Below are 24,732 nucleotides of genomic sequence, written 5' to 3'. Positions count from 1 at the left end.
ATTCCGGAGAAATGTAGGAACACGAGAAGTGATACTGAACTTATATTAGAGACGTGCAGAACAACGGCAAAGTATGTACCTGCCCTCGTGTGAGTTGCGAATGTGTGTTTTGATAAACATGTATATGTTTTGAATCTTGGTCATTACATTCTGTAGCTTACACTGCCGCAAAAAAAATTAGTACACAGGGAAAGACAACATCGATTTTGATCCGATGGCGAGATATGCCTCCTGCCGAATAATAGACGTACTGATAATGGTTTCAACGTCACCCACCAACAGATAGCGTAGTGGCATAACTACCAGAGCGCCATCTGTGTCTGCCGTTTAATAGGGAATGTTCACAGCCAGAAGGCGACCGGGTTGGACAAAGAGATCGCGGGATTGTCAAAAACGCCATGTAACATCATCAGGAGGATCTACTGCCCCTGGAATCACTGGAAGCCACCTCGGTTACAATCTTCACGGCAATAGGAAACATAACTCTGGTGGTGGCGTATCTTAGCCTCAAAAAACAGTTGGTAGCCAGAGATTTTAATGCTGTCTTCGACCGACTCAATAAGGTCTTGCTGGAAGGAGACCTTAACTCCAAACATGGGGCTTGGCATTCAATAAAGGCCAACCGAAAGGGACAGCTACTCTACGATCTACAGAAAGATCTTCAAGTCGCCATCTTTGGACCACGGGAGCCATCCCGCATCCCTGAGTTCGCGGTCCAGGAGGCTGAAGTTCTCGATATAGCGATTGTTAAAAATATCGTTGCAAATATGCAGCTCAAGACCATCCAGGACCTGTCATCTGATCATCTATAAGTTCTTGGACTTCTCGAGGGTGGCGGCCTCCCAATACCACCTCCAAGCTCCAGAGCTGGGGCGGCCGCGGTGGCCGAGCGGTTCTACGTGCTTCGGTCCGGAACCGTGTGACTGCTATGGTCGCAGGTTCGAATCCTGCCTCGGGCATGGATGTGTGTGATGTCCTTAGGTTAGTTAGGTTTAAGTAGTTCTAAGTCCTAGCGGACTGATGAACTCAGAAGTTAAAGTCCCATAGTGCTCAGAGCCATTTGAACAATTTTTTTTTTGTCAACTGGGACATACCTTTACAATAACACTCGACCGACCCAAGCCGTCTCTACAATTCCGGTAATTGATATCGCTGAGGCAACTTTGAGAGCTAAAAATCAGCAAGCAACAATACGTGCAGCAACTGATGTCTTTCGTCAGCAGCATCAATTTGAAACATTCCCTCCTCAGCTCAATGAAGTCAAGCATCGCCGGAATACTCACAGAAAACGATGGCAACGATACAGACATCCGGAAGATAGACGGATGATGTTTCCTTTGTCCCGGGAGCTACGCTGCCGAGCTGAAGAATGGCGGAAAGACCTCTGGGAAACAAAGATTAACGAAAGGTTCCTCCAGACTACGTTCAAATCAAATGGCTCTGAGCACGATGGAACTTAACATGTGAGGTCATCAGTCCCCTAGACTTAGAACTACTTAAACCGAACTAAGGACAGCACACACATTCATGCCCGAGGCAGGATTCGAACCTGCGACCGTAGCAGCAGCGCTGGACCGGACTGAAGCGTCTAAAACAGCTCGGCCACAACGGGCCTCATATACGACTCGCTTGGTCAAGTAGGATTATATGTCGACGTATATGAACACCACATGACAACTCCGCCCCCACAGGATGCAGAGGACGCAAGGGAAGAGGACCGTTTCCGGCAGCGAATCGCCGACTTCCGCCAATTCTCCTAACAACAGAGGCCTGTTCTTAGCACTCCGGCTGAAATTAGAAAACTCAACAGGAAGACGAACAACTCGGTGCCTGGCAAGGATTCTGTGACCAACGCCGACTTAAGCATCTTCCGAGAAAGGCCATCGTTCTCTTAACTCGAATCATCAATAGCTGCTTACTCAAGGGCTGCTTTCCTGTAAATTGGGAGACGGTGAAGACGACCGCTATTCCCAAAAGAGGAAAAAACCCAACGTTGCCAGAGAGCTACCGCCCAATTAGTCTGTTGCCCACACTCGACAAAATACTGGAACGGGTGCTGCTACAGCATCTCAAAGAGCCTCTGGAAGAAAATATCATCATCTGCCACGAACAGTTTGGCTTACAACCACGGTTATCGGCGGAGCTTCAGCTGCTTCGCATAACGGAGTCCATACAAGTCAACCTGAATAGACGAAACTCCACAGTTGGAGTTTTTCTAGATATAGAAAAGGCATATGATAGGGTGTGGCGTGACAAGCTTATAGTCAAACTAGTCGATCAAACCCATCTTCCCGATTGTTACATCAAGCTGACTGATAGTTTTCTACAGGGCGGGCGTCTGTTTGTACAAATAGATGGGAAGAAGTTACCACTGAAAACTGTCTCAGCTGGCATCCCTCTTTGAGCGGTGATATCACCATGCCTGTTTAATTTGTATATTAACGACATTCCCACTATTCAACATGTCACCGCCAGTCTGTACGCCGATGACACGGTCTTCCTAACCTCTGGAAGGAACATCGAACAACAAGAGCAATAAAGTCACCCTAAACCCAACGAAAACTGCAGCAATAACGTTTACGAAGAAACGGCCGGAACTGAGGACACGACTTGCCATCAATGGACAGCCAGTAGCCTGGACTTCGACGACGTAATACCTGGGAGTGATACTGGATAAAGAGATGACTTTTACCCCACACATACAAGACATAAAATTGATGATCCGGCCACTCACATCGTTTTTCACTCGCAGGAATCTAAACTCATCAACGGAATTAAAACTTTATAGGGCAACGGTACAACCATCCATGCTGTGTCGCTCGACGACTTTGGGAACAACATGTGGCTCTAATATATGCAGTTTTCAACCGCTACAAAACAGGTATTTGAAGTGAATATGAAGATAGTAACTGTTCTCGAAAGAACAGATACCATTGATGACCGTGTAGCTTCTCTAGAATAAATGATAATTAATTGAAACCCTCAGCTGCTGACAGGCGTTGATATACCTCGATGGGGACAGCTGAAAATGTAAGCAGGAGATCCCGGGTTCGAGTCCCGGTCGGGGCATACATTTTCAGCTGTCCCCATCGAGGTACATCAACAACACCTGTCGGCATCTGAGGGTTTCAATCAATCATTTATTCTAGAGAAGCTGCATGGTCATCAATGGTATCTGTTCTTTCGAGAACAGTTACTATCTTCACATTTATAGTTAAAAGGCTAGCCAACCATTGAACTCCGTCTGTGCGAATGCGCACAAGTTGCCCGAACTCTTAGGGGAATCGTCACCTTAGTGCGCGCGAGTAATGACTGGACACATTTTCAGCTGTCCCCATCGAGGTATATCAACAACACCTGTCGGCAGCTGAGGGACTCAATTAATTATCATTTGAAGCGGAGCCTAGACGCCCCAAGGTGGGCCAGGACGAGAGAAATACACGAGCTGACTGGAGAAACATACGTCGCCGAGTAGACCAGGCAACTCGTCTTTTTCACAAATCAGACGAGTATCGGGGAAATGTCAGCCAACTTGCGAATGTAGGCGAAGCCCTACCACGGCATTGACACAAATACAAGGTGTCTCGACCCATTATTGCACCCCCCCCCCCAAAGGACCATCAGAGATGATGCAGTGTTCAGTTATTCGGTATCTTACATGCAAATACGAGAGTTGACTGAGAAGTTATGCCTCCACCTTCGTAAGTCTTAAACAGTTGGCGGTATTGGTGTGCGGCAAGTACTGGCTTGTTCCGTAGCCTCTTCTCTACAGCTGCAGTTGGCGGGAAGCCTTGGCATTGAACGATTGTGTTGTTACAGTGTAGTCATTGAATTCTTGACAGCAGAAGGTGTCACCCCAAAGGAGATTCATCAGAGAATGAAAGCAGTTTACGGTTATTGTGTTGGGCGAGTAAGTTTAAAGATGTTGAGACGGGAACATCTGACTTTCGTGACAGACAAAGAGTTGGACGTCCTGTGACAGCAACCACCTAGTTTCACAATCAATATGTTGCCAGATTGATTCAGGACGATGGTCGTATCACTCAGAGAGAAATTGCAAGCACAATCGGCATTTCATAAGAGCGTGTGGGTCACGTTATTGCATTGCTTGGCTGTCTGAAGATCTGTGCATGATGCGTAGCCCGGATGCTGACTCATGAAATGAAAGCGCACAGGCTTGAAACTTGCCATGAACTCCTCTCGCGTTAAGAGAATGAAGGTGACGTCTTTTTCCAGTCAATTGTGACAGGAGACGAAACGTGGGTGCACCGTTACGACCCGGAGACGAAACGTCAGTCTATGGGATATCGACACAAAGACTCGTCCCAGAAAAAGAAATTAAAGTCACATCCCTCAGCTGGAAAAATCATGGCCACGTAGTTCTGGGACGCAGATGGTGTTATCCATGTTGATTTCCTTCATCGTGGAACAACAATAAATTCAGAGCGTTACATCACAACGCTGCGAATGTGAAACGATGGCTAACAAGGGTCCGAAAGGAAAATGGAAATGTTTTCCTGCAGCACGACAATTCCAAACCACACACTTCACGTGCCACCACAGCAGAACGTCAGAGACTGAATCTCACCGCCGTACGGCATTCTCCATACAGTCCATATTTAGCACCGTCTGACTTCCATCTGTTCCCGATAATGAAAGACGATCTGAGGGGACATCATTATGCTTCTAATGAAGACGTTGAGAGAACTGTGAGACTGTGGTTGCGGAAACAGAGTGTCGACTTCTTCCGTGACGGCTTCAGAAAACTTGTTCATCGTTGGCAGAAATGTATCCAGTTGGCTGGTGATTATGTGGACAAGTGAATATTGGTAATTAAAGATCACATTCTAAGGATTATTTCTGCGTTTGATCTATTAAAATATTCGCATCCAAACCTAATTAACGAAGGTGCAGGCATTAATTTTCATTCAACCCTCGTAGCTACTGTCAATCACTCCTATTAAAATGTTCAAATGTGTGTGAAATCTTATGGGACTTAACTGCTAAGGTCATCAGTCCCTAAGCCTACACACTACTTAACCTAAATTATCCTAAGGACAAACACACACACCCATGCCCGAGGGAGGACTCGAACCTCTTCCGGGACCAGCCGCACAGTCCATGACTGCAGCGTCCTAGACTGCTCGGCTAATCCCGCGCAGCACACTCGTATGACTACGTAGCCAACACCCTCAAAGGACTCAAGGACCCACAGAGAGCCCAAGTCCCTTGCAAGCGAATACACAAGAAAGTGAAACCATTTCTCACACCTTGCCATCCCAGAAGAAGAAATCGCCAAAAGCGATCACTCTTTGGACACAACATGCAAAAAAAAAAAAGGCCAGAAGGCTCAGCGTGGTGCAAATGCGAGACAGCCATGTCACAGAGACGCACTCGTACTTCCTACAGCCAACTGAGCAAGTCTGAACGGCGTCAGATTGTGGTCTTCCCAGTAGCGGGATGGTCCTTTCGGAGAAATGCCACACAAGTCGAACATACGGCGTCAGTTGTGAAACGGTGCGGTGTCAGTGATCACGCGAACATTCTCACGCCCGTAGACAAGGTTCTGGACGTCCATGCAGCACAGACGCCGCCAGGATCGTCGTATTGTAAAGGCAGCAGTCGCAGATCGTCCAGCTACCACAGCACAGATAAAGAGGACTTGTGAGCCCATACTTGTCAATACGAACTGTTGCGAACCGGTTGTTAGCAGTGGGAATACGGGCACGCACACCTCTAGCCCGTCTCGCACTGACGCCACAGCATCGATGAGCACGGCTCGACTCGTGCCGTCAGAGGATCACTTGGAACATGGAATGGCGCGCCGTGGTCTTCAGCGATGAAAGCACGTTTGCACGTACGACGTAAAACCTGTAAGCGCTGTCTAGTAGAGTACGTTCGTCCAAGACACACCAGCCCACCCAAGCCTTATGGTCTAGGGTGCGATAAGCTACAACTCTCGTTCACCTTTGGTTTTTCTAGAGGGGGCGCTAACCAGCGGTCGATTGGTGTAGAATGTTGTTAGACCAGTTCTTTTGCAGTTCTTGTAGCAGGAAGGTGACGTGCTGTTCCAACAGTACTCGCCCACACACTACCCGTGGAACTCAACGTGCTCTACAAGACGTCCGCCAACTTCCCTGCCCAGCACAACCTCCAGACTTATCTCCAATTGAGCACGTGTAGGATACGATGAGACGAGAAGTGACTCGTGCGACTCATCAGCCAACAACTCTTACAGAACTACGTCAACAGGTCGAGCAGGCGTAGCATAACATATCCCAGGACACTATTCACTTGCTGTGCGATGCCAGAGTCAGCTGTGAAGCCTACAGCAATGGTTACTACACAGTACTGTTGTTCTAGAGGAGCGTGGTTCGAATCCCCGTCTAATAAGGGTTTTTCAGCATGAGTCTGTACCTGGTAGCTCAGAACCGTTTGTGCTAAAATGGTTCAAATGGCTCTAAGCACTAAGGGACTTATCATCTGAGGTCATCAGTCCCCTAGACTTAGAACTACTTAAACCTAACTAACCTAAGAACAACACACACTTCCATGCCCGAGGCAGGATTCGAACCTGCGACCGTAGCAGCAGCGCCGTTCCGGACTGAAGCGCCTGGAACCGCTCGGCCACAGCGGCCGGATGTTTGTGTTGTTGTTATTGTTGTTGTGGTCTTCAGTCCTGAGACTGGTTTGATGCAGCTCTCCATGCTACTCTATCCTGTGCAAGCTTCTTCATTTCCCAGTACCTACTGCAGCCTACATCCTTCTGAATCTGCTTCGTGTATTCATCTCTTGGTCTCCCTCTACGATTTTTACACTCCACGCTGCCCTCCAATACTAAATTGGTGATCCCTCGATGTCTCAGAACATGTCCTACCAACCGATCCCTTCTTCTAGTCAAGTTGTGACACAAACTCCTCTTCTCCCCAATTCTATTCAATACCTCCTCATTAGTTATGTGATCAACCCATCTAATCCACAGCATTCTTCTGTAGCACCACATTTCGAAAGCTTCTATTCTCTTCTTGTCTAAACTATTTATCGTCCACGTTTCACTTCCATACATGGCTACAATCCATACAAATACTTTCAGAAACGACTTCCTGACATTTAAATCTATACTCGATGTTAACAAATTTTTCTTCTTCAGAAACGCTTTCCTTCCAATTGCCAATCTACATTTTATATCCTCTCTACTTCGACCATCATCAGTTATTTTGCTCCCCAAATAGCAAAACTCCTTTACTACTTTAAGTGTCTCATTTCCTAATCTAATACCCTCAGCATCACCCGACTTAATTCGACTACATTCCATTATCCTTGTTTTGCTTTTGTTGATGTTCATCTTATACCCTCCTTTCAAGATACTGTCCATTCCGTTCAACTGCTCTTCCAAGTCCTTTGCTGTCTCTGACAGAATTACAAATTCATCGGCGAACCTCAAAGTTTTTATTTCTTCTCCATGGATTTTAATACCTACTCCGAACTTTTCTTTTATTTCCTTTATTTGTTGCTCAATATACAGATTGAATAACATCGGGGATAGGCTACAACCCTGTCTCACTCCCTTCCCAACCACTGCTTCCCTTTCATGCCCCTCGACTTTTATAACTGCCATCTGCTTTCTGTACAAATTGTAAATAACCTTTCGCTCCCTGTATTTTACCCCTGCCACCTTCAGAATTTGAAAGAGAGTATTTCAATCAACATTGTCAAAAGCTTTCCCTAAGTCTACAAATGCTAGAAACGTAGGTTTGCCTTTCCTTAATCTTTATTCTAAGATAAGTCGTAGGGTCAGTATTGCCTCACGTGTTCCAACATTTCTACGGAAACCAAACTGATCTTCCCCGAGGTCGGCTTCTACCAGTTTTTCCATTCGTCTGTAAAGAATTCGCGTTAGTATTTTGCAGCTGTGACTTATTAAACTGATAGTTCAGTAATTTTCACATCTGTCAACACCTGCTTTCTTTGGGATTGGAATTATTATATTCTTCTTGAAGTCTGATGTTTGTGCTATTGATCTGTAAATCTAATCGTTTCATGTACTCCATATGCACTGTTGTAACAATAAATCGTGAGTGAATTGGAAACATCTAAAAGGATGTATTGTATTTTTGGCAGTATATTAATGTTGATTCGGCCTTGAATTTGTTCTAAATTCAACAATTTGAGAACAATCTTGCTGACATGCTCTTAATACCTAAAACACGGGAAGAAATTGCGTGGCGTGCACCAAGTGATATATCACCATCATTAATTATTGTTCCATTTCCTTCTGTACGCAATGGAACTGTGACACGATAGTTGCAGTAGTAGACAAGTGTTATATCGCAAAGTCGGCTAATAGCGTAGGCGGCGTGGCACGTTTTCTTCTTCGATGCCACTGATCGATAATGACGGGTAAAATTACACTCGCTTCTTGAATGTGTGAGGTGGACGTGACGCAAGGCAACAGGTTGAATGAACTTGGCTCGCTGAATAATTCGCGTAGTGTCACAGCCTGTCTGTTTTCGAAAGCTTAAGCTGCTCTCTCGGAAAATAAATGACCGAGCGTTCGTAGAACTGTTCTTTCTGTTGGAACTAAATCTGCTTGCGACATGTGCTTTGTTACTACAAATCGGACGAAAATGCTATTTGCGTTTCACCATTCTCCCCCTTTCACCGTTGTATCGTGACTTTAAATGCTACTTTGAGATAGTATAGACAGAATGCCGTTATTATGGCTCTCCAAGTCACACACAGCCGAGTCTGTACGTCCGTTTGGACTACTGTGGTTGAATATGTACACACGACGCCCCTTTCCTCGTGAAAACCGTGGATGTGTGGGAACAAAAGCACATGCGAAAAAATCAGTGGCAATGAAATGCCTTAGACTTGCACTTGCACTTGAACTTACACTTGCACTCTCGTATCATCACGTTTCCTCATTGTTCAAGCAGTCTGCTATGCGTCCGCTTCTTTGCTTGGCAATTTGTGCTGCCTTTATTGTGACGAACACCACACCACTCGCGGATTACGCCTGAAGGCAGCGACACTTACCGTTCGGCTGCGGAAGCGGCTCTATTGTGATGATGATAATCATTATTATTATTGTTGTTGTTGTTATGGAACGAGACAGAAAAGCAAAACACGAAAGCGATTATGGGCAAAGCAGTATCTAAATAACGAAGGTACTATGTGCGAGAAACACATAGTAACGGCGATGTTTTGTTCACAAATTTCAGAAGAATGTCACGTCAAGATTTTGTGTGTTTTTCCATGGAAAACCGAGAACTTGCCTATCCATACAAGATAACTTTTGTCCTTAATGGAGTTGCTGTAGCTGTAAGGCTGACAATAGTATTTCTTTCGCTTTTTTGGTGTTCATTATGTCATTTGTATAATATTTTATAAAAGATTGTTTATACAACATCAATCAGAAAAGATTATCGGCTGGTATCCTCGGACTCGACAAAGTCGCAGATGTCACAGACACCAGAATCCACTACAACGGAGGTAGGGTTTTCCATATGTATATTTTTTGTATCCTCCATTTATTTCACTTCAGTTTCTGGTAGTAGTCTGTTGAGGAGCACCAACTGTGTCTTCTTTTTCAGCTGTTCAGATGTTGTCAGGCCCCACAGTTGTTGTGCAGGTCGCCAAAGCATGAATAATCATTCAATTCTTCTTCTTCGTTTCACCCAACTTTGGGGTACGTTGAATCAATCACTTCTGTGTGTTCTGTGCCTTTGTTTTCGCCCAGTACTGTTTCATTCTTTCTGATCTTGCTTTTCTTTCCTCATCAGAGATGACAATCGTTCTTTTCTTTCTATTTTGGAGCTGGAATCCCTCTTTTCTGTCTTTGCTTATCATTTTTGCGGTCCTGTCTGTGAGCATTTTTTCTGTGATGTGTAGTTCTCTTAAGTCTTTCTCTGTTTGGATAAACCAATTTGGTTTGGATTTTTTATTCCTGAAGTAGTCAAACATTCTTTTTGTAAGTCTATTTGGGTTCATTCTGAGAATGTGCCCATAAAACTCAATTCTTCTTTTCCTCATTGTATCCGAAAGTTTTTCCGTGGTTTTGTAGAGTGTTTCATTTTTGGTATGAATTAGTTTGTCGTTATGAAATTTGGGGCCTAAAATTTTTCTCAATATTTTTCTTTCTTTGATCTCTAGCCTTTCAATTGGGCCATGGTTAGTGATAGATAATGTCTCAGCTGCATATAGTGCTTCTGGTTTAATGACAGTGTTGTAATGTTTTATTTTTGAATTCCATGAGAGGGACTTTTTATTATAAGTATTTTTAGTAAGCTGAAAGGCTAGTTCAACTTTGTTTCTTCTTAATTCTATTGCTTTTTTCTCAAGGGCGTTCCAGCTAATCCATTCACCAAGATATTTGAATTCTTTAACAATTTCGATCTTTTGGTCTCTTACTTTAAGATATTTCATTGGCTTTTTTATATTTGTGATTATTTTGGTTTTTTCAAAAGAAATTTTAAGGCCTATTTTCTCTGCTTGTTTCTGTAATTCGAGGATCTGTTCTTTGGCTTCTTCCCATGTTTCAGCTAGTAGGGCCATATCATCTGCAAATGCTAGGCAATTAACCTTGATGCCTTTGTTTTTTGTTCCTAGTCGGATTCCACTATTGATTTTCTTGTTCCATTCTCTTACTATTTTTTCTAGGGCACAGTTAAATAACAATGGAGAGAGTCCATCACCTTGTCGTACTCCAGTTTTTATCTCAAATAGGTCTGAGAGTTCTCCCATAAATTTAATTTTGGAGTATGTATTGGTGATGGTTTCTCTAATTAGGTTTGTAGTTTTATTGTCTAGGTTCAATTCTTTTAATATGGAGATTAGAGATTCCCTGTCTATGGAGTCGTACGCCTTTTGAAAGTCAATGAATGTGATGACATACGCTTTTGCTCTCGATTTTTGGTAGGCCATAAGATTTTTGAGGTTTAGAATTTGTTCTGGGCAGGATCTTCCCTTTCTGAAGCCTGCCTGGTATTCTCCAAGTTGACAGTCTAGCTGGGGTTCTGCTCTGTTCAAAAGGACTTTAGACAGTATTTTGTATGTTACGTCAAGGAGCGAAATCCCTCTGTAATTGTTGGGGTCTGTTCTGGATCCCCTCTTATGAATCGGGTGAATGAGGGCCATCTGCCATTCATCCGGAATTCTTTCTGTTTTCCATATTTCTTCAAATATGTTTTGGAGAGATTCTATGGCATTTCTATTGACATTTTTCCACAGTTCAGCTGTAATCATTCAATTATTACATGCACTTTTCATAAATTTGTAGGCTGCTGATTCTCTACTTAACTAATTCGAGACTTATTCATTATAGCAATATAACCGGCAACTTTTTATCTTATTTCTTTATTTCACTCCAAATCAAGCCCATACTCGGCGATCAGGACATCGCATGTCAGATTTTTGTTGAAGGAATTTTTCGGAAGTGGCGTTCCATATGACCTCTTTGTCTGCAGTCTGTACACATTTCTTAAAAGACATCATAGTCGCCGTTGATTGTATGAAATATTTATTATTACGATCCCAATTTCGGCCTTAGGGCCATTTTTAAGTAACACTGCAAAAGTTATCTAAACACAAAAATGAAGCACGGGTGTATATACATAATTAAACAAACATTTCGTTAAGATAGTAGCGTAATTATAAAATTGGTGAGAAATATACATAACTTAAATTCTGTCAGAATGTAAGACTATCTGACATTAGGACATGTCGTCGTCGAAATATAGCCTTTTGACTGCGAGAGTCCCACAAGATTTTACATCGTAAAATGTTGTTAAATATGTGCTGTATTGTCAGTGTTACCATCGTTTTAATAATCTATCACAAATAAAAGCACACGTGCACTGACAACATGTGGAGCTAAGTCTGTTGGCGCGAAAATACATTTCCCGCGGCGTTTTTCTGTCTGGAACTACTTTAGGGATTGTAGTACGGTTTTCGCTAATAGAGATACTGATTCATGAGTAAGGTTTGCATGTATAATCTGTTGTCGGTACGCCAGAGGAGTCGTCAGGCCAGTAAATACCAGGTTGTTACAGTTAAAGTGCAGCTACTCAAGGAGATGCAGTGTGGACTGTAATTATCATATGGGAGCAAATTGGTAAATGCGCTAATGACTTAGCCGGCCGCTGTGGCCGAGCTATTCTAGGTGCTTCAGTCTGGAACCGCGCTGCTGCTACGGTCGCAGGTTCGAATCCTGCCTCGGGCATGGACGTGTGTGATGTGTTCAGGTTAGTTAGGTTTAAGTAGTTCTAAGTCTAGGGGACTGATGACCTCAGATGTTAAGTTCCATCGTGCTCAGAGCCATTTGAGCCAATGCGCTATGACGCCCCCAATTTGAACAAATTATGCATGCATGCTTGCTCTGTTAGAAATGCAAGACAGTGTGCCACGTTGAACAGAAATAAGCCCTACTTGCTTTTCGGAGACGGTAGCTGTTCAATATTGATACGCTAGCATACATTGTAACCCCTTATAAGAGAGGTGATGATTTCCCGTATATCACAATTTCACTTCGTGATGGGACTTCGTCGAAAAGTTTACATTTAGGTTGGTTTGCGGGGAGGGGACCAAACAATGAGGTCATCGATCCCATCGGTGTAGAGAAAGATGGGCAAGGAAATCGGCTGAGTCCTTTCAAAGGAACCATCCCGGCATTTGCCTGTAGCGATTTAGGGAAGTCACGGAAAACCTAAATCAGGATGGCCGGTCGTGGGTTTGGACTGTCGTCCTCCCGAATGCGAGTCCAGTGTGCTAACCACCGTGCAACCCCAGTACTTCACATTTAAAATACGTTTGCACTAATTAGGATAGTATTACCTACTGAAGTAACCACACGTTCGCAAGTATCTCGCAGACGGGTCACGCGTGAACCCTTGTTTACTGGAACGTTTTGCTACTAATTTCGTAATATACTTTCACGTGTGTTTGTTTTCGCAATTAATACGATGCATCCTGTATACCATCTCCTGTGACATCCGAAAGAGCCTTGGAAGAGGACTTCGACCAGCTTGTTAGACTCTCCTTTGCGTTTTATTCGTGAATGAGAAAGTAATTCGTTCTGATCGAATAGTTTTTCGTGACCGTTGTCTCAAGTTCTTTGTTCGGAGCACGAGCGTGTCGACATCTGTAAAAGTTACATGAGAAACGTGGGAAGCGTCACTTCGTAGTCACTTAATCGAGACCGATTCTATGAATGACGCTGTATTTCGAGCAAGTTATAATTTAGTGGTAAATATAATGTACTGAAACTTTTACTACGACCTTTTTCTGCGTAGAATGACTGCCAATAGGGTACTGTAACTGATTATTACGTAGGCGTCATTTCAGACCTGGACAACTGCATCCTTTCAGTGGCAGTAAAATTTTGATCCATTATTTGAATTGTATACTTGCGCACGCAAAGCGAAGTTCGCTACCATGCTTTCGTGTTCGATCCGGGAGTAGGTGGTTCGAATCCCCTTCATGGACGTATGCTTCAGTACCATCGATGTCCACGTTAGTAGTATTCGAAAGGAGAATGTCACGTTTCGCCACCGTGTTCCAACATCTCCCTTTCTCATGAACACATTCATTTTCGTCTGGTCTATACAAAGAAACAAGAACACGCGCACATTACATATGAAAGAAAACTTACATCACAGTTGTGCAGCTGGGCAACCCTTTAAGGCCTGTTGATGTCCTTTACTGTTGGTGTGACCTGTGTACATCACACCATACGTTTTTCTACGACTGCCGTCTAGTAATATACAACTGAATAACGTCACGTGAAAAAAACATTGACATCTGTTGTGTACCACTGCGCACACAGTGGTAAGGAGAGGTGGCTACAGAGTGGTGCGGCAGCTGTCAGCGTAGGAGAGCTGGACAGGAGCAGAAATGATTAGCCATTAAGTAAATATACACTCGTGCTCATAAATTAAGGATAATGCTGATACATTATGAAACAACGCTCTGGTGGGCGGTTTGCGGGTTTAAATCACCTTGGGGTATGACCATGCGGTGCATTTGACCTGCGGTGGCGCTGGCAGCAGTCCACATACGCAGAGGTGTGTTGGTGTGTGGCCGAGTACGGTGCAGCGAATAAGTGTGCAGACGTTTTCAGACGTGCTAATGGTGACTGTCTGTTGAAATGGCTCAAAGAACACCTGTTCATGACGTTATGAGGGGTAGAATACTAGGGCGACTGGAGGCTGGTCAAACACAGCAGGTCGTAACACGGGCCCTCCGTGTGCCACAAAGTGTGATCTCAAGATTATGGCAACGATTCCAGCAGACAGGAAACGTGTCCGGGCGCTACAGTATAGGGCGTCCACAGTGTACAACACCACAAGAAGACCGGTATCTCACCATCAGTGCCCGGAGACGGCCACGGAGTACTGCAGGCAGCCTTGCTCGGGACCTTACCGCAGCCACTGGAACAGTTGTCTCCAAACACACAGTCTAAAGACGACTGAACAGACACGGTTTATTCGCCCGAAGACCTGCAAGGTGCATTCCACTGACCCCTGGTCACAGGAAAGCCCGTAAAGCCTGGTGTCAAGAACACAGCACATGGTCATTGGAACAGTGGTTCCAGGTTATCATCACGGACGAGTCTAGGTATAGTCTGAACAGTGATTCTCGGCAGGTTTTCATCTGGCGTGAACCGGGAGCAAGATACCAACCCCTTAGTGACCTTGAAAGGGACCTGTATGGAGATCGTGGTTTGATGGTGTGGGGTGGGATTATGATTGGTGCACGTACACCCCTGCATGTCTTTGACAGAGGAACTGTAACAGGTTTGGTGTATTGGGACGTCATTTTGCACCAGTATGTCCGCCTTTTCAGAGGTGCAGTGGGTCCCACCTTCCTCCTGATGGATGATAATGCACGGCCCTACCGAGCTGCAATCGTGGAGGAGTACCTTGAAACTGAAGATATCAGGCGAATGGAGTGGCCTGCATCTTCTCCAAACCTCAGCCCCATCGAGCTCGTCTGGGATGCTCTCGGTCGACGTATCGCTGCACGTCTTCAAACCCCTACGACACTTCAGGAGCTCCGATAGGCACTGGTGCAAGAATGGGAGGCTATACCCCAGCAGCTGCTCGGCCACGTGATCAAGAGTATGCCAACCCGTTGTGCGGCCTGTGTACGTGTGCATGGTGATCATATCCCATATTGATGTCGGGGTACATGAGCAGGGAACACTGGCGTTTTGTAGCACATGTGTTTCGGGACGGTATTCTCAACTTATCACCAATACCGTGGACTTAAAGATATGTGTCGTGTGTGTTCCCTATGTGCCTATGCTATTACCGCCAGTTTTATATAGTGCCACGTTGTGGGGCACCACGTTCTGCAATTATCCTTAATTTATGAGCACGAGTGTAGTAAACAGAAGCTCTACGTAACTTGTAACTTGCCCCAAGCATACCAAGACTCTTTGCAAGTGAACATGCCGCAATAAAGCCCAGCTAGTACAATAGCCACTAGAGCACCTTAGGGAAAGGCTCTGTCAAGTAATGGATGAGAGATAGTCGGGGCTACGACTGGGCTGTGTCTCGATGGCGCCTCCGTTGCGAATAGGGCGTGTGGCTGCTGCGGCGGCAGAGGGCGCTGGGGGTAGGGTGCTGCTGGAGTTGTGGCTCAGAAGGAGGCGTGCACCGTATACAGCCAACACCATCTAGACTACAGGCCTGCGCACACACATGTGACGTCACATACTGATGGCCGGGTCTGTATCTGAAGGCTCCTGTTAAGCACTCTGAATCTATACGAACTTTACGAGTTTTAGAGCTGAGACCACATAGGGAGTCTCGTGCTTTCCTCTTCTACGTGTCCTTCTAATGAAAGTACGGAAATTTATATCATTGCGTAAAGTAACTGAACAAACTGCCCTATGTTATTTCAAGATGTAAAATTATTTTCACGATTTGCCTTAAATACGCGTTTCTAGGCTTGAATACAAACCGCAATTTTAAATTCTTTTACCTCAGGAGCTACGCTTTCTTGCAGTAAAAAATCGGCAATATGCAACAACAAGCAGACGTTTTCGGTTTTAAATAAAGCAGCTGGAGCTCTTACAGAATTTAAGAATTTGTTTCCCTGATTATTTTCTTAAATTTTCCTCTCCACTTCAAAATTTGCTGACCTCACACGAAACTCAAATCATTCGACGAAATCGAGCCCGTCCTGACATAATGTTTAATAAATCAAAAAACCCGAAAAAATATTTTATTTCCGTGTTTCTCCAGAACTTTAGAACCTTAAACATGTAAAGATTGTTTCTCCTATATCCTTGATTGAAATTCGTGTCACAGAGTGCTGTTACTTTAATCATAATGCACTTACCTCGAAATTGTGCTTTCTATACTGCTTAATCTGTCGAATACTGAATTCATTAAAGCAATTTTCTAAGGTAGTTTACTCAAATTGAAATTTTTTCCGAATAGCTGTATATGTAAAACTGAACAAAATCATTCTGTAGCTCTTCTAAATAAAAGTACTGGAAGCTCAATAACATGGTAGAAATGATAAGGAATACTAAACATTTTCGAGTCACACTAATTAATATAACTATTCTGTGTGACAATAGTTGCAAATATGAGAGACATTTCACAGCCATCTTCGTATTAACCTCGCAGCAATGGTCCAGAATTAAGAAACAAATGGTACTGGTACATGATACATAGCTGCTTTTAAAAACAATTGGCAAATGTGGTGCAATAGAAACAAATAACACGCTACAAATTTTTTGTTATTTACTTACCCTTGAATGATGCGTAGACACAAATTCCTGTCTGGGAATAGCTGCAATCCAGCGATTTCTCAACTCCCCACATTTGGGAAATCGAAACATGTGCACTTTCATGCCTTTTCGGGATTTATAATTTCCCTGGCAAAAGGGAACGCAGCACTTGTATCCCAAACTTCGAAGAACTGTAGGCGAATACTGTATGAAATATATATATTCCAGGGAAAAGCTGCACGGTCATCAACAGTATTCTGTTCTTTCGAGAACAGTTACTGTCTTCATATATATAGTTAAAGGCTACCCAGCCATTGACCTTCGTCTGTGCGAATGCGCACAGGTTGCCCGAACTCTTACGGGAATCGCCAAAGCGTGCGCGAGTAATGAGTGGATGGGCAAATGTCTATAAGGTACAGTGTATATGTAGAATTGTGGACAGTTGGGAATGTGAGTCTCACGGGAGGCGTGCAAGGGACATGTCCTTGCAGTCGCGCTATTCATCTGTGTCCTCGGTGGCTCAGATGGATAGAGCGTCTGCCATGTAAGCAGGAGATCCCGGGTTCGAGTCCCGGTCGGGGCACACTTTTTCAGCTGTCCACATCAAGGTATGTCAACAACACCTGTCGGCAGCTGAGGTTTTCAGTTAGTCACCATGTATCACTTTGACGTGTCACACTGTTGTGTACATAGTTCCGCGTAGTCAGCGCGTACACAACTTTCCCACTAGAGCGCGCCCCGCTAAGCACAACAGCGCAGGCGCAGCGCTCGTCCATCTCCGCACTACGAGATGGCGCTGTCTTAGAAACGGACCAAATTCTGCTTCCGTCGATCCGCGTATTAATATGTAATGCAGCCAGTGAGATTGCTGCTAATGTAGAACCTTTTCTCCTCGCGGATCACACTCGCGCAGTGATACCTTAACGCGCGAGGTATTATAACGAGTGTACAGACCTCCGATTAGTCAATCTGCATTAGTCTATAGTCAAGTTTCAGTCTGCGCCTAATAAGATTATCATATTCCTGTACATAGCCATGAAGATAAATGTATAGACACTTTGTCAAGTATCAGAGATATGTGAGAATAAGATTAACGTACCAAAACCAAAGGAACGTCAGATTGTCAACTGTAAATAGCACCCAGAATCAAGTTAAGTAAGGTTTATGATTGTTATTATTTTAATAAATGTGTGTGAAAATTAATCAAGTTCTGTTTAAAGTTGGTCACCGTCAATCTGCTACTCTAAGCGTGCAAGTGGCATTTATATCGTCTGCCCTAACGGCAGAAGATAAACACGCCACAATAAGGCCACGTGACATATTGCTGACACTCGGTTACTTCGTTAGAGCTACAAGTCAAATAATCTGATGGTGTGTGTACCGAAGGTCTTAATGTGCGCACACCACACACACACACTTTAAACACAACATACACGCCAACAGGACTGCCGACTGAAGGTAAGATGGCCAACAGTTTGTGACGTCACGTGCCAATATGGCTGCTGTGTGTAGGCCTTGTATCTAGAAGGCTTTGATACAGCTCGACCGCTGTCGGCGTCTGATGGAAACTTGCGGTGCCGGTTCCAACTGTGGGATGTCACTGGAGTGGTATCGATCTGTGTGGTACCACAACATAACCAATACACATGCAACTGATTTCAAGATTGACAACTAGTAATGTTTTATTTTCTTCTGGGCCTGCAGCGTTACACATGTCTTATAAGGACATTATGTGTACATTAAGCCAGAACGCTGCTTTGTGTAGCAGTTGTTATTATTGTGACTTTATTTTCATTGGCTACAGGCCTATTTCGGCTCAAAGGCCATTTTCAAGCACTCTGCAACATATAGTACGGTACATATGAAGATAGTAACTGTTCTCTAAAGAACATATATCATTGATGACCATGCAGCTCCTCTAGAATAAATGATAATTAATTGAAACCCTCAGCTGCCGACAGGTGTTGTTGATATACCTCGATAGGGACAGCTGAAAATGTGTGCCCCGACCGGGACTCGAACCCGGGATCTCCTGCTTACATGGCAGACTACTTCCGTGTGCATTCTCTTTTACTGCTCAGACTTTGAGGAAAAAAAAAACACTGCAGTTTTACTGTGATGAATGATCAGGACTGTCTTTATGGACTGTGAGAAAATTTTAGCTTTTGACCAACATTGTATCAATAAGTGTGTGCATTTGATTTCTTTGTTATTGTAATTGTGAAAAATTTTTAACAAATATGTATTGACCAGTGCCCAAAACAATTTGTAAAATTTTTTGTGGGGAGCATGGGGGCTATGTGAGTAGGCTGTTTAGGTTTTTTTATTGGTAACGCCACGTAGCGCTCTGTATGAAAATCACTGGCTGTGTGTGCTGTGTGCAGTCTTTGACTAGTTTGCATTGTTGTTCGCTATTGTAGTGTTGGGCAGTTGGCTGTTAACAGCGCGTAGCGTTGCGCAGTTGGAGGTGAGCCACCAGCAGTGATGGATGTGGGGAGAGAAATGGCGGAGTTTTGAAATTTGTAACACTGGATGTCATGAACTGCTATATATATTATGACTTTTGAACACTAGTAAGGTAAATACATTGTTTGTTCTCTATCAAAATCTTTCATTTGCTAACTATGCCTATCAGTAGTTAGTGCCTTCAGTAGTTTGAATCTTTTATTTAGCTAGCAGTAGTGGCGCTCGCTGTATTGCAGTAGTTCGAGTAACGAAGATTTTTGTGAGGTAAGTGATTTGTGAAAGGTATAGGTTAATGTTAGTCAGGGCCATTCTTTTGTAGGGATTATTGAAAGTCAGATTGCGTTGCGCTAAAAATATTGTGTGTCACTTTAGTGTTGATCAGAATAGGTAAAGAGCGAAATGCGAAATGTCTGAGTACGGTCAGTTCTGCTCAGCTGTTTGAAAATGAAATAACGTAGGGGCTTACCAGCACAGTAATTCACTAAATTTTCTAAGGGAATGTTACAGACTTACTTCCATATTACGTCGTTGACGCTCTTGCCGCCAGATATTTTGTTTGGTGCGTTTTTACGCAAAGCACAGGCGAAATTATAAATTACTCGCTAAGTAATGTTTCAGCAGTGGAATTTTTCTTTGTTGGCCAGTATCGTTAATATCTTGTTAAAATTTTATAAGTTTGACAGCTTCGAGTTATGTTATCGATGTTACATGGGTACAGATTTGTTTTTATAACTCTATGGAGTTGTGTGATAGTAAAGTCGTGAATCTCAGAATACTTAATTCCCTAACGAATTCCGAAATGGAATGGCCGATGCAGCTACCTCCAACTACGATCCCACGTTCAAAAGTATGTTAATTGCTTTCGTGTGGCCTTAATCATGCTGGAAACATTGTCATATGAATCACCTGAGTACAAATGAGAGCTCCGCCAATGCACTGCCCTTTTATACCTTGTTTATGTGATACTACCCGTCACCAGTATATGTGCATATCGCTCAGAATAAAAAAAAAAAAAAAAACCGCAAGTGTTTGAAATCTTATGGGATTTACCTGCTAAGGTCATCAGTCCCTAAGCGTACACACTACTTGACCTAAATTATCCCAAGGACAAACACACACACACACACACACCCATGCCCGAGGGAGGTCTCGAACCTTCGCCGGGATGAGCCGCGCAGTCCATGACTGCAGCGCCTGAGACCGCTCGGCTAATTCCGCGCGGCTGCATATCACTACTCCACGAGTTTTGTTACCGCAGTGTATAATCTTGTTTGAAGGTAGGCAGTATTGCCTAGCGAGGCCGCTTTCCGGTTGTAGGAGGCTCGGTAGGCTTTCTATTCATTTACTCTGCTACGTAGCGTGTCGTTTTAATATAAGGGTGTTATTTACTCCTGCCAATTCTCTGTACTGTCTCACCAGTCTGTCATAAATTTCGGTGACTCTCCCGACTGTCGGGGAATTTGTGTGTGTGCGCGCGCGCGGGTTCGAATCCTGGCGTGGCACGAGTTAAGGATTTCTGATATCCAGAATTGACCGTTGACTGTGCCCCTGAAGAATTCCTTCAGGTAGGAACTGAGTGGAACGCCTGCTATGAGCACGAGCCATCAAGTGGTGTCATCAACGGACCAGCTGGCTAATTGGCACCTGCGCAGTACTCACGCCGCTGCAAGTTTTTGCCGCAGCAGTGGCGGGGTTCTTCACTTTCTTCGCTGCAGGCGACAGAAGATGCGGCCAACACCGCGGCAGTCCCGCTCAAGTTCAACATCTCTCAGCTTTCCCCAAGACGTTAGTGGTCCACTGTCCCAATGCCTCCTTTGGGAGACACATATTCTACATTGGTATTTGTGTGTCTGTCTTCTGCAAGCAGTGAATAGTAACATACAGGATGGCGCACGAAATGTGTTACAAATTGTTTCTTTCACAATTTACGACGCTCGTTAGATATCCCGCTGGGATCTCTACAGCAGTACCAGCAGAGCTTGGAAAAACAAATGAGTTACGAAATGACGTGTAATTCACGATACTGCCGCTAGGAGACTAGTAAGCAGCAATGGCTGACAATGGAAGACTGACGACACAGCAACGATCGGCAATTGTGTTACTTTTTCATGAAACGAAAAGCCTTGTTGTGACTCAGAGGCGTTTTCGACAACAGTTTAACACACGATGGGTCCCTTGCAAGAAGACCATCTACAAGTTGTACGATAAATTTGTACAGGAAGGAACAGTATTGGAAGCGAAGCGACCTCGGCCTAAACCTGTTTGTTCGCCAGATAATATTGAAGCGGTACGAGTTGCTGTACACAGAAGTCCCGGGAAATCGTGTAGAAAGGCAGCAGTGCAACTGGGAATATCCAGACGCTCCGTTCAACGCGTTCTTAAAAGTGACCTCCGTATGTACCCATACAAGATGACCTGTGCACAGAAGCTCACTGAAGAACACAAGCAGCAGAGACTACTGTTTACTCAGTGGGTGGAGGATAGGGAAGAAACTCTCAACAACGTTTGGTTTTCAGACGAGGCGCATTTTCATTTAGACGGTGTGGTTAACAAACAAAATGTACGCTTTTGGACCACTGAAAACCCACAAGTGCTTCATGAATGACAACATTATGCTCCGAGGATTACAGCCTGGGTAGCAATTTCCAGTCACGGACTTATTGGACCCTTTTTCTTTGAAGAAACTGTGAACAGTGAGCGTTATTTGAGCATGCTTCGCAATAGCTTCATTCCACAGCTTATTGCTACTGCCTTGCCCTTCAACACGCAGTGGTTCATGCAAGATGGAGCAAGGCCACATACTGCAAACACTGTGTTGGAGTTTTTACACGAGCATTTCGACATATGGATCATTTCACTCAGGTTTCCAGGTCGTTTCAATGATGGACAAAATTGCCCCCCGCCCCCATCCACCACCCCCAATAGTCCAGACCTCAATCCATGTGACTTTTTTTCTTTGGGGGTACGTAAAGGAAAAAATTTTCCCGGAACGTCCATGTGATTTAATGGAGCTCAGAAGACTTATTGTTCAAGCTCGCAGTGAAATTACGGAAGACATGTGCCATAGGGTAATGACTAACTTCAGTGTTCGTTTGAAGGAAGTTAGGAAACGTAATGGTGGACATATTCAGCATGTGCTGAGTTAGAACAAATCTCCATGGACAGGTCTTCATTGTAATATATGTTCCTTTCAGATTGTATTGACAATAATGTTTATGTTCAAAAACAAAACGGTAACACATTACGTGCACCACCCTGTATTTCATTCTTGTCTTTCCTCCCCATCCTCTCCGCTTCCCCCCTCCCTCCCACCTCCCCCACCTCCGCTTGTTCAGAGTTTCTTCTTGACGTCTGGGGCACATAACATGCAGCCAGAATCTTATAACGTAAGGAATATGGCCATATGCATAGGAACTGGAGTTCAGGAAACGCCCATTGTGATTTGCATTCCTTACAAGTAGGTCCACGGACAGATTTTGTTGTATGTGTTGCTTTGCTGCTATCCAAGAAAATTCACCGAAGTTCTGTACCGCTTTATAACAGACAAGGCCATATAAGACAGTATAAGTTAAATTTAGTTCAAGGAATTCCGTCCATTGCTGTATAGCAAACCAACACTAATTCCACTTCACTAGTTAATTCGCGATAATTCGGACAGGTTTCATTACGAGGAAGTGAAACGCCCCCTTTCTCTAACGGACATCATTAACGACATGCTCAATATCTGTAAAATGTTGAATACGTCACAAGATTTCAGATTCACTTCACCGGTGCCCGATAATGAGTAACGGATGTATAATTGTCGGCCACAATCACGCAACAAAAATTAAAGTCTGCTCGCAAGGGGTAGGACAACCGATTCGGCTCATGTTTGTAAGATCCCATGTGTCCTACATGAAATGGATCCTGCCTCGGTTTTCAGAAGCCACCCCTGAAGTTCATGGCACATAATCGACTGAAAACTGACAGCGTCAATAAATAACTGAAAGCTGAGCATCTTCCATCTTCATATATGGAGTCATAACACCCTATCACACAGAGCACTTTACAAGTCGCGTGAAATATTTTACAAAATGTTTGTGCGTGGTCGTGTTACTAATGGTTAATGTAAGCAGTCGGATTCAAAATAAATTTTTCTTCAAAAAGTACCGTAATTACTTTAAAAAACCATGCGATTACTTGTTGTAGCAAGAAAAAATCGCAATCGTCAGTCTCATTCGGACATACTTTTTATAGAATAAAGAAATTGCAATAATTAAACCCAAAATTTCAATTACCTATTAACTGTCACCATTAACTACTTAATGAGTAAGCTTTTGAACCTACTTCTACGTGTTACATTGTTTACGTATTTTACTGTGAGATATTTAGCAAATCACTCCCGCACATTAATGGTTACGGTTCCGAACAAAGTAACAACTAAGGTAAGCAAAAGAAATTAAACTGCGGGCCTATTTTCTTTAGATACGTTTTTGAAAATTGATTGATTTCTGATGAAAATATGTTCTGTTAAAACATTATGAAACATGCAAAATTTGTGAACCTTTTAACCAGGCTGAATTTTTAAATAGGTTTTAAAGGTAACGCACATTTCTGACAAACTTAAAGAAAATAAGACCGTTTTATCCTTACAGTTATCAGTCCAAGGTAAATTTCAGGGCCAGGAACCTATTAGAAGCAGCATGACATGCATCAATAAACATGACATGCATCAATAAACATCTGTTTGCACTCTTGTATTACAGCATGATGATGAAGGAACACACAGTAAATACTGGTCCAGTACTAAAGCGTAGTCTACATTACCTGCAGGTGTCGATAAGAGGCCCTACGACCACGTCGTTGAATATTATGTAATTTCACCCTCTGCATTTATGAGACACACTTTCGTTTTCCTTTAATCAACAATTGCTATGGAGCACTTTTCAAACTTCCACGACTTTACTATGGGAACCAAAGACGACATGAGACAATATTTCCACTAACTTGTAAGATTTTAGCCTTGTATTCGATTCGAGATGAGTTCAGTATGATGGCTGACGCTCAGTATCTCGGTACGGGCTTTTGTTGAAGTTTTGAGAACATACCTTCACCGAGGAGTCAAGCAGTATATTGCTCCCTCCTACGTATATCCCGCGAAGAGACCATGAGGATAAAATCAGAGAGATTAGAGCCCACGCGGAGGCATACCGACAATCTTTCTTTCTACGCACAATACGAGACGGGAATAGAAGAGAGAACCGATAGAGGTACCCAAGGTACCTTCCGCCACACACCGTGAGGTTGCTTGCTCAGTATGAATGTAGATGTATCTTTTACTATTCGTTATAGATTTATTTGCATTACTAACCTTCCTATTCTAACAAATGTCGACGCGGAGAAAAATACGTATTGAAAAAAAAGATAAAACCTCGGGAGGGAGGGGGCAGCGCTAGGGCACGCAGTACGTGTGGAGTGAAATGGGGCTACACTCCATTCGTGTTCGCGTGTACAGCAGCTGGGAGCCACCGCTGCCCGTGGCG

At 43.8% G+C, this 24,732-nt stretch overlaps 1 protein-coding gene and 1 non-coding gene across 2 annotated transcripts in view; both read left to right on the top strand.

The window, feature by feature from the left end:
* The window catches only part of LOC126190844 (ras-related protein Rab-23), a 516,569-nt gene that overhangs the window by 77,135 nt on the left and 414,702 nt on the right, over positions 1–24,732 (top strand). The gene's annotated exons all lie outside the window — the stretch shown is intronic.
* Positions 17,254–17,327, top strand: Trnat-ugu (transfer RNA threonine (anticodon UGU)). Its single transcript has one exon. It is a non-coding gene; the product is annotated as a tRNA-Thr (tRNA).

Source organism: Schistocerca cancellata, chromosome 6, assembly GCF_023864275.1.
Source record: "Schistocerca cancellata isolate TAMUIC-IGC-003103 chromosome 6, iqSchCanc2.1, whole genome shotgun sequence".
Taxonomy (NCBI): Eukaryota; Metazoa; Arthropoda; class Insecta; order Orthoptera; family Acrididae; genus Schistocerca; species Schistocerca cancellata.
Note: the sequence above shows the minus strand (reverse complement) of the source record. Positions and strands in the feature narration are given on the sequence as shown.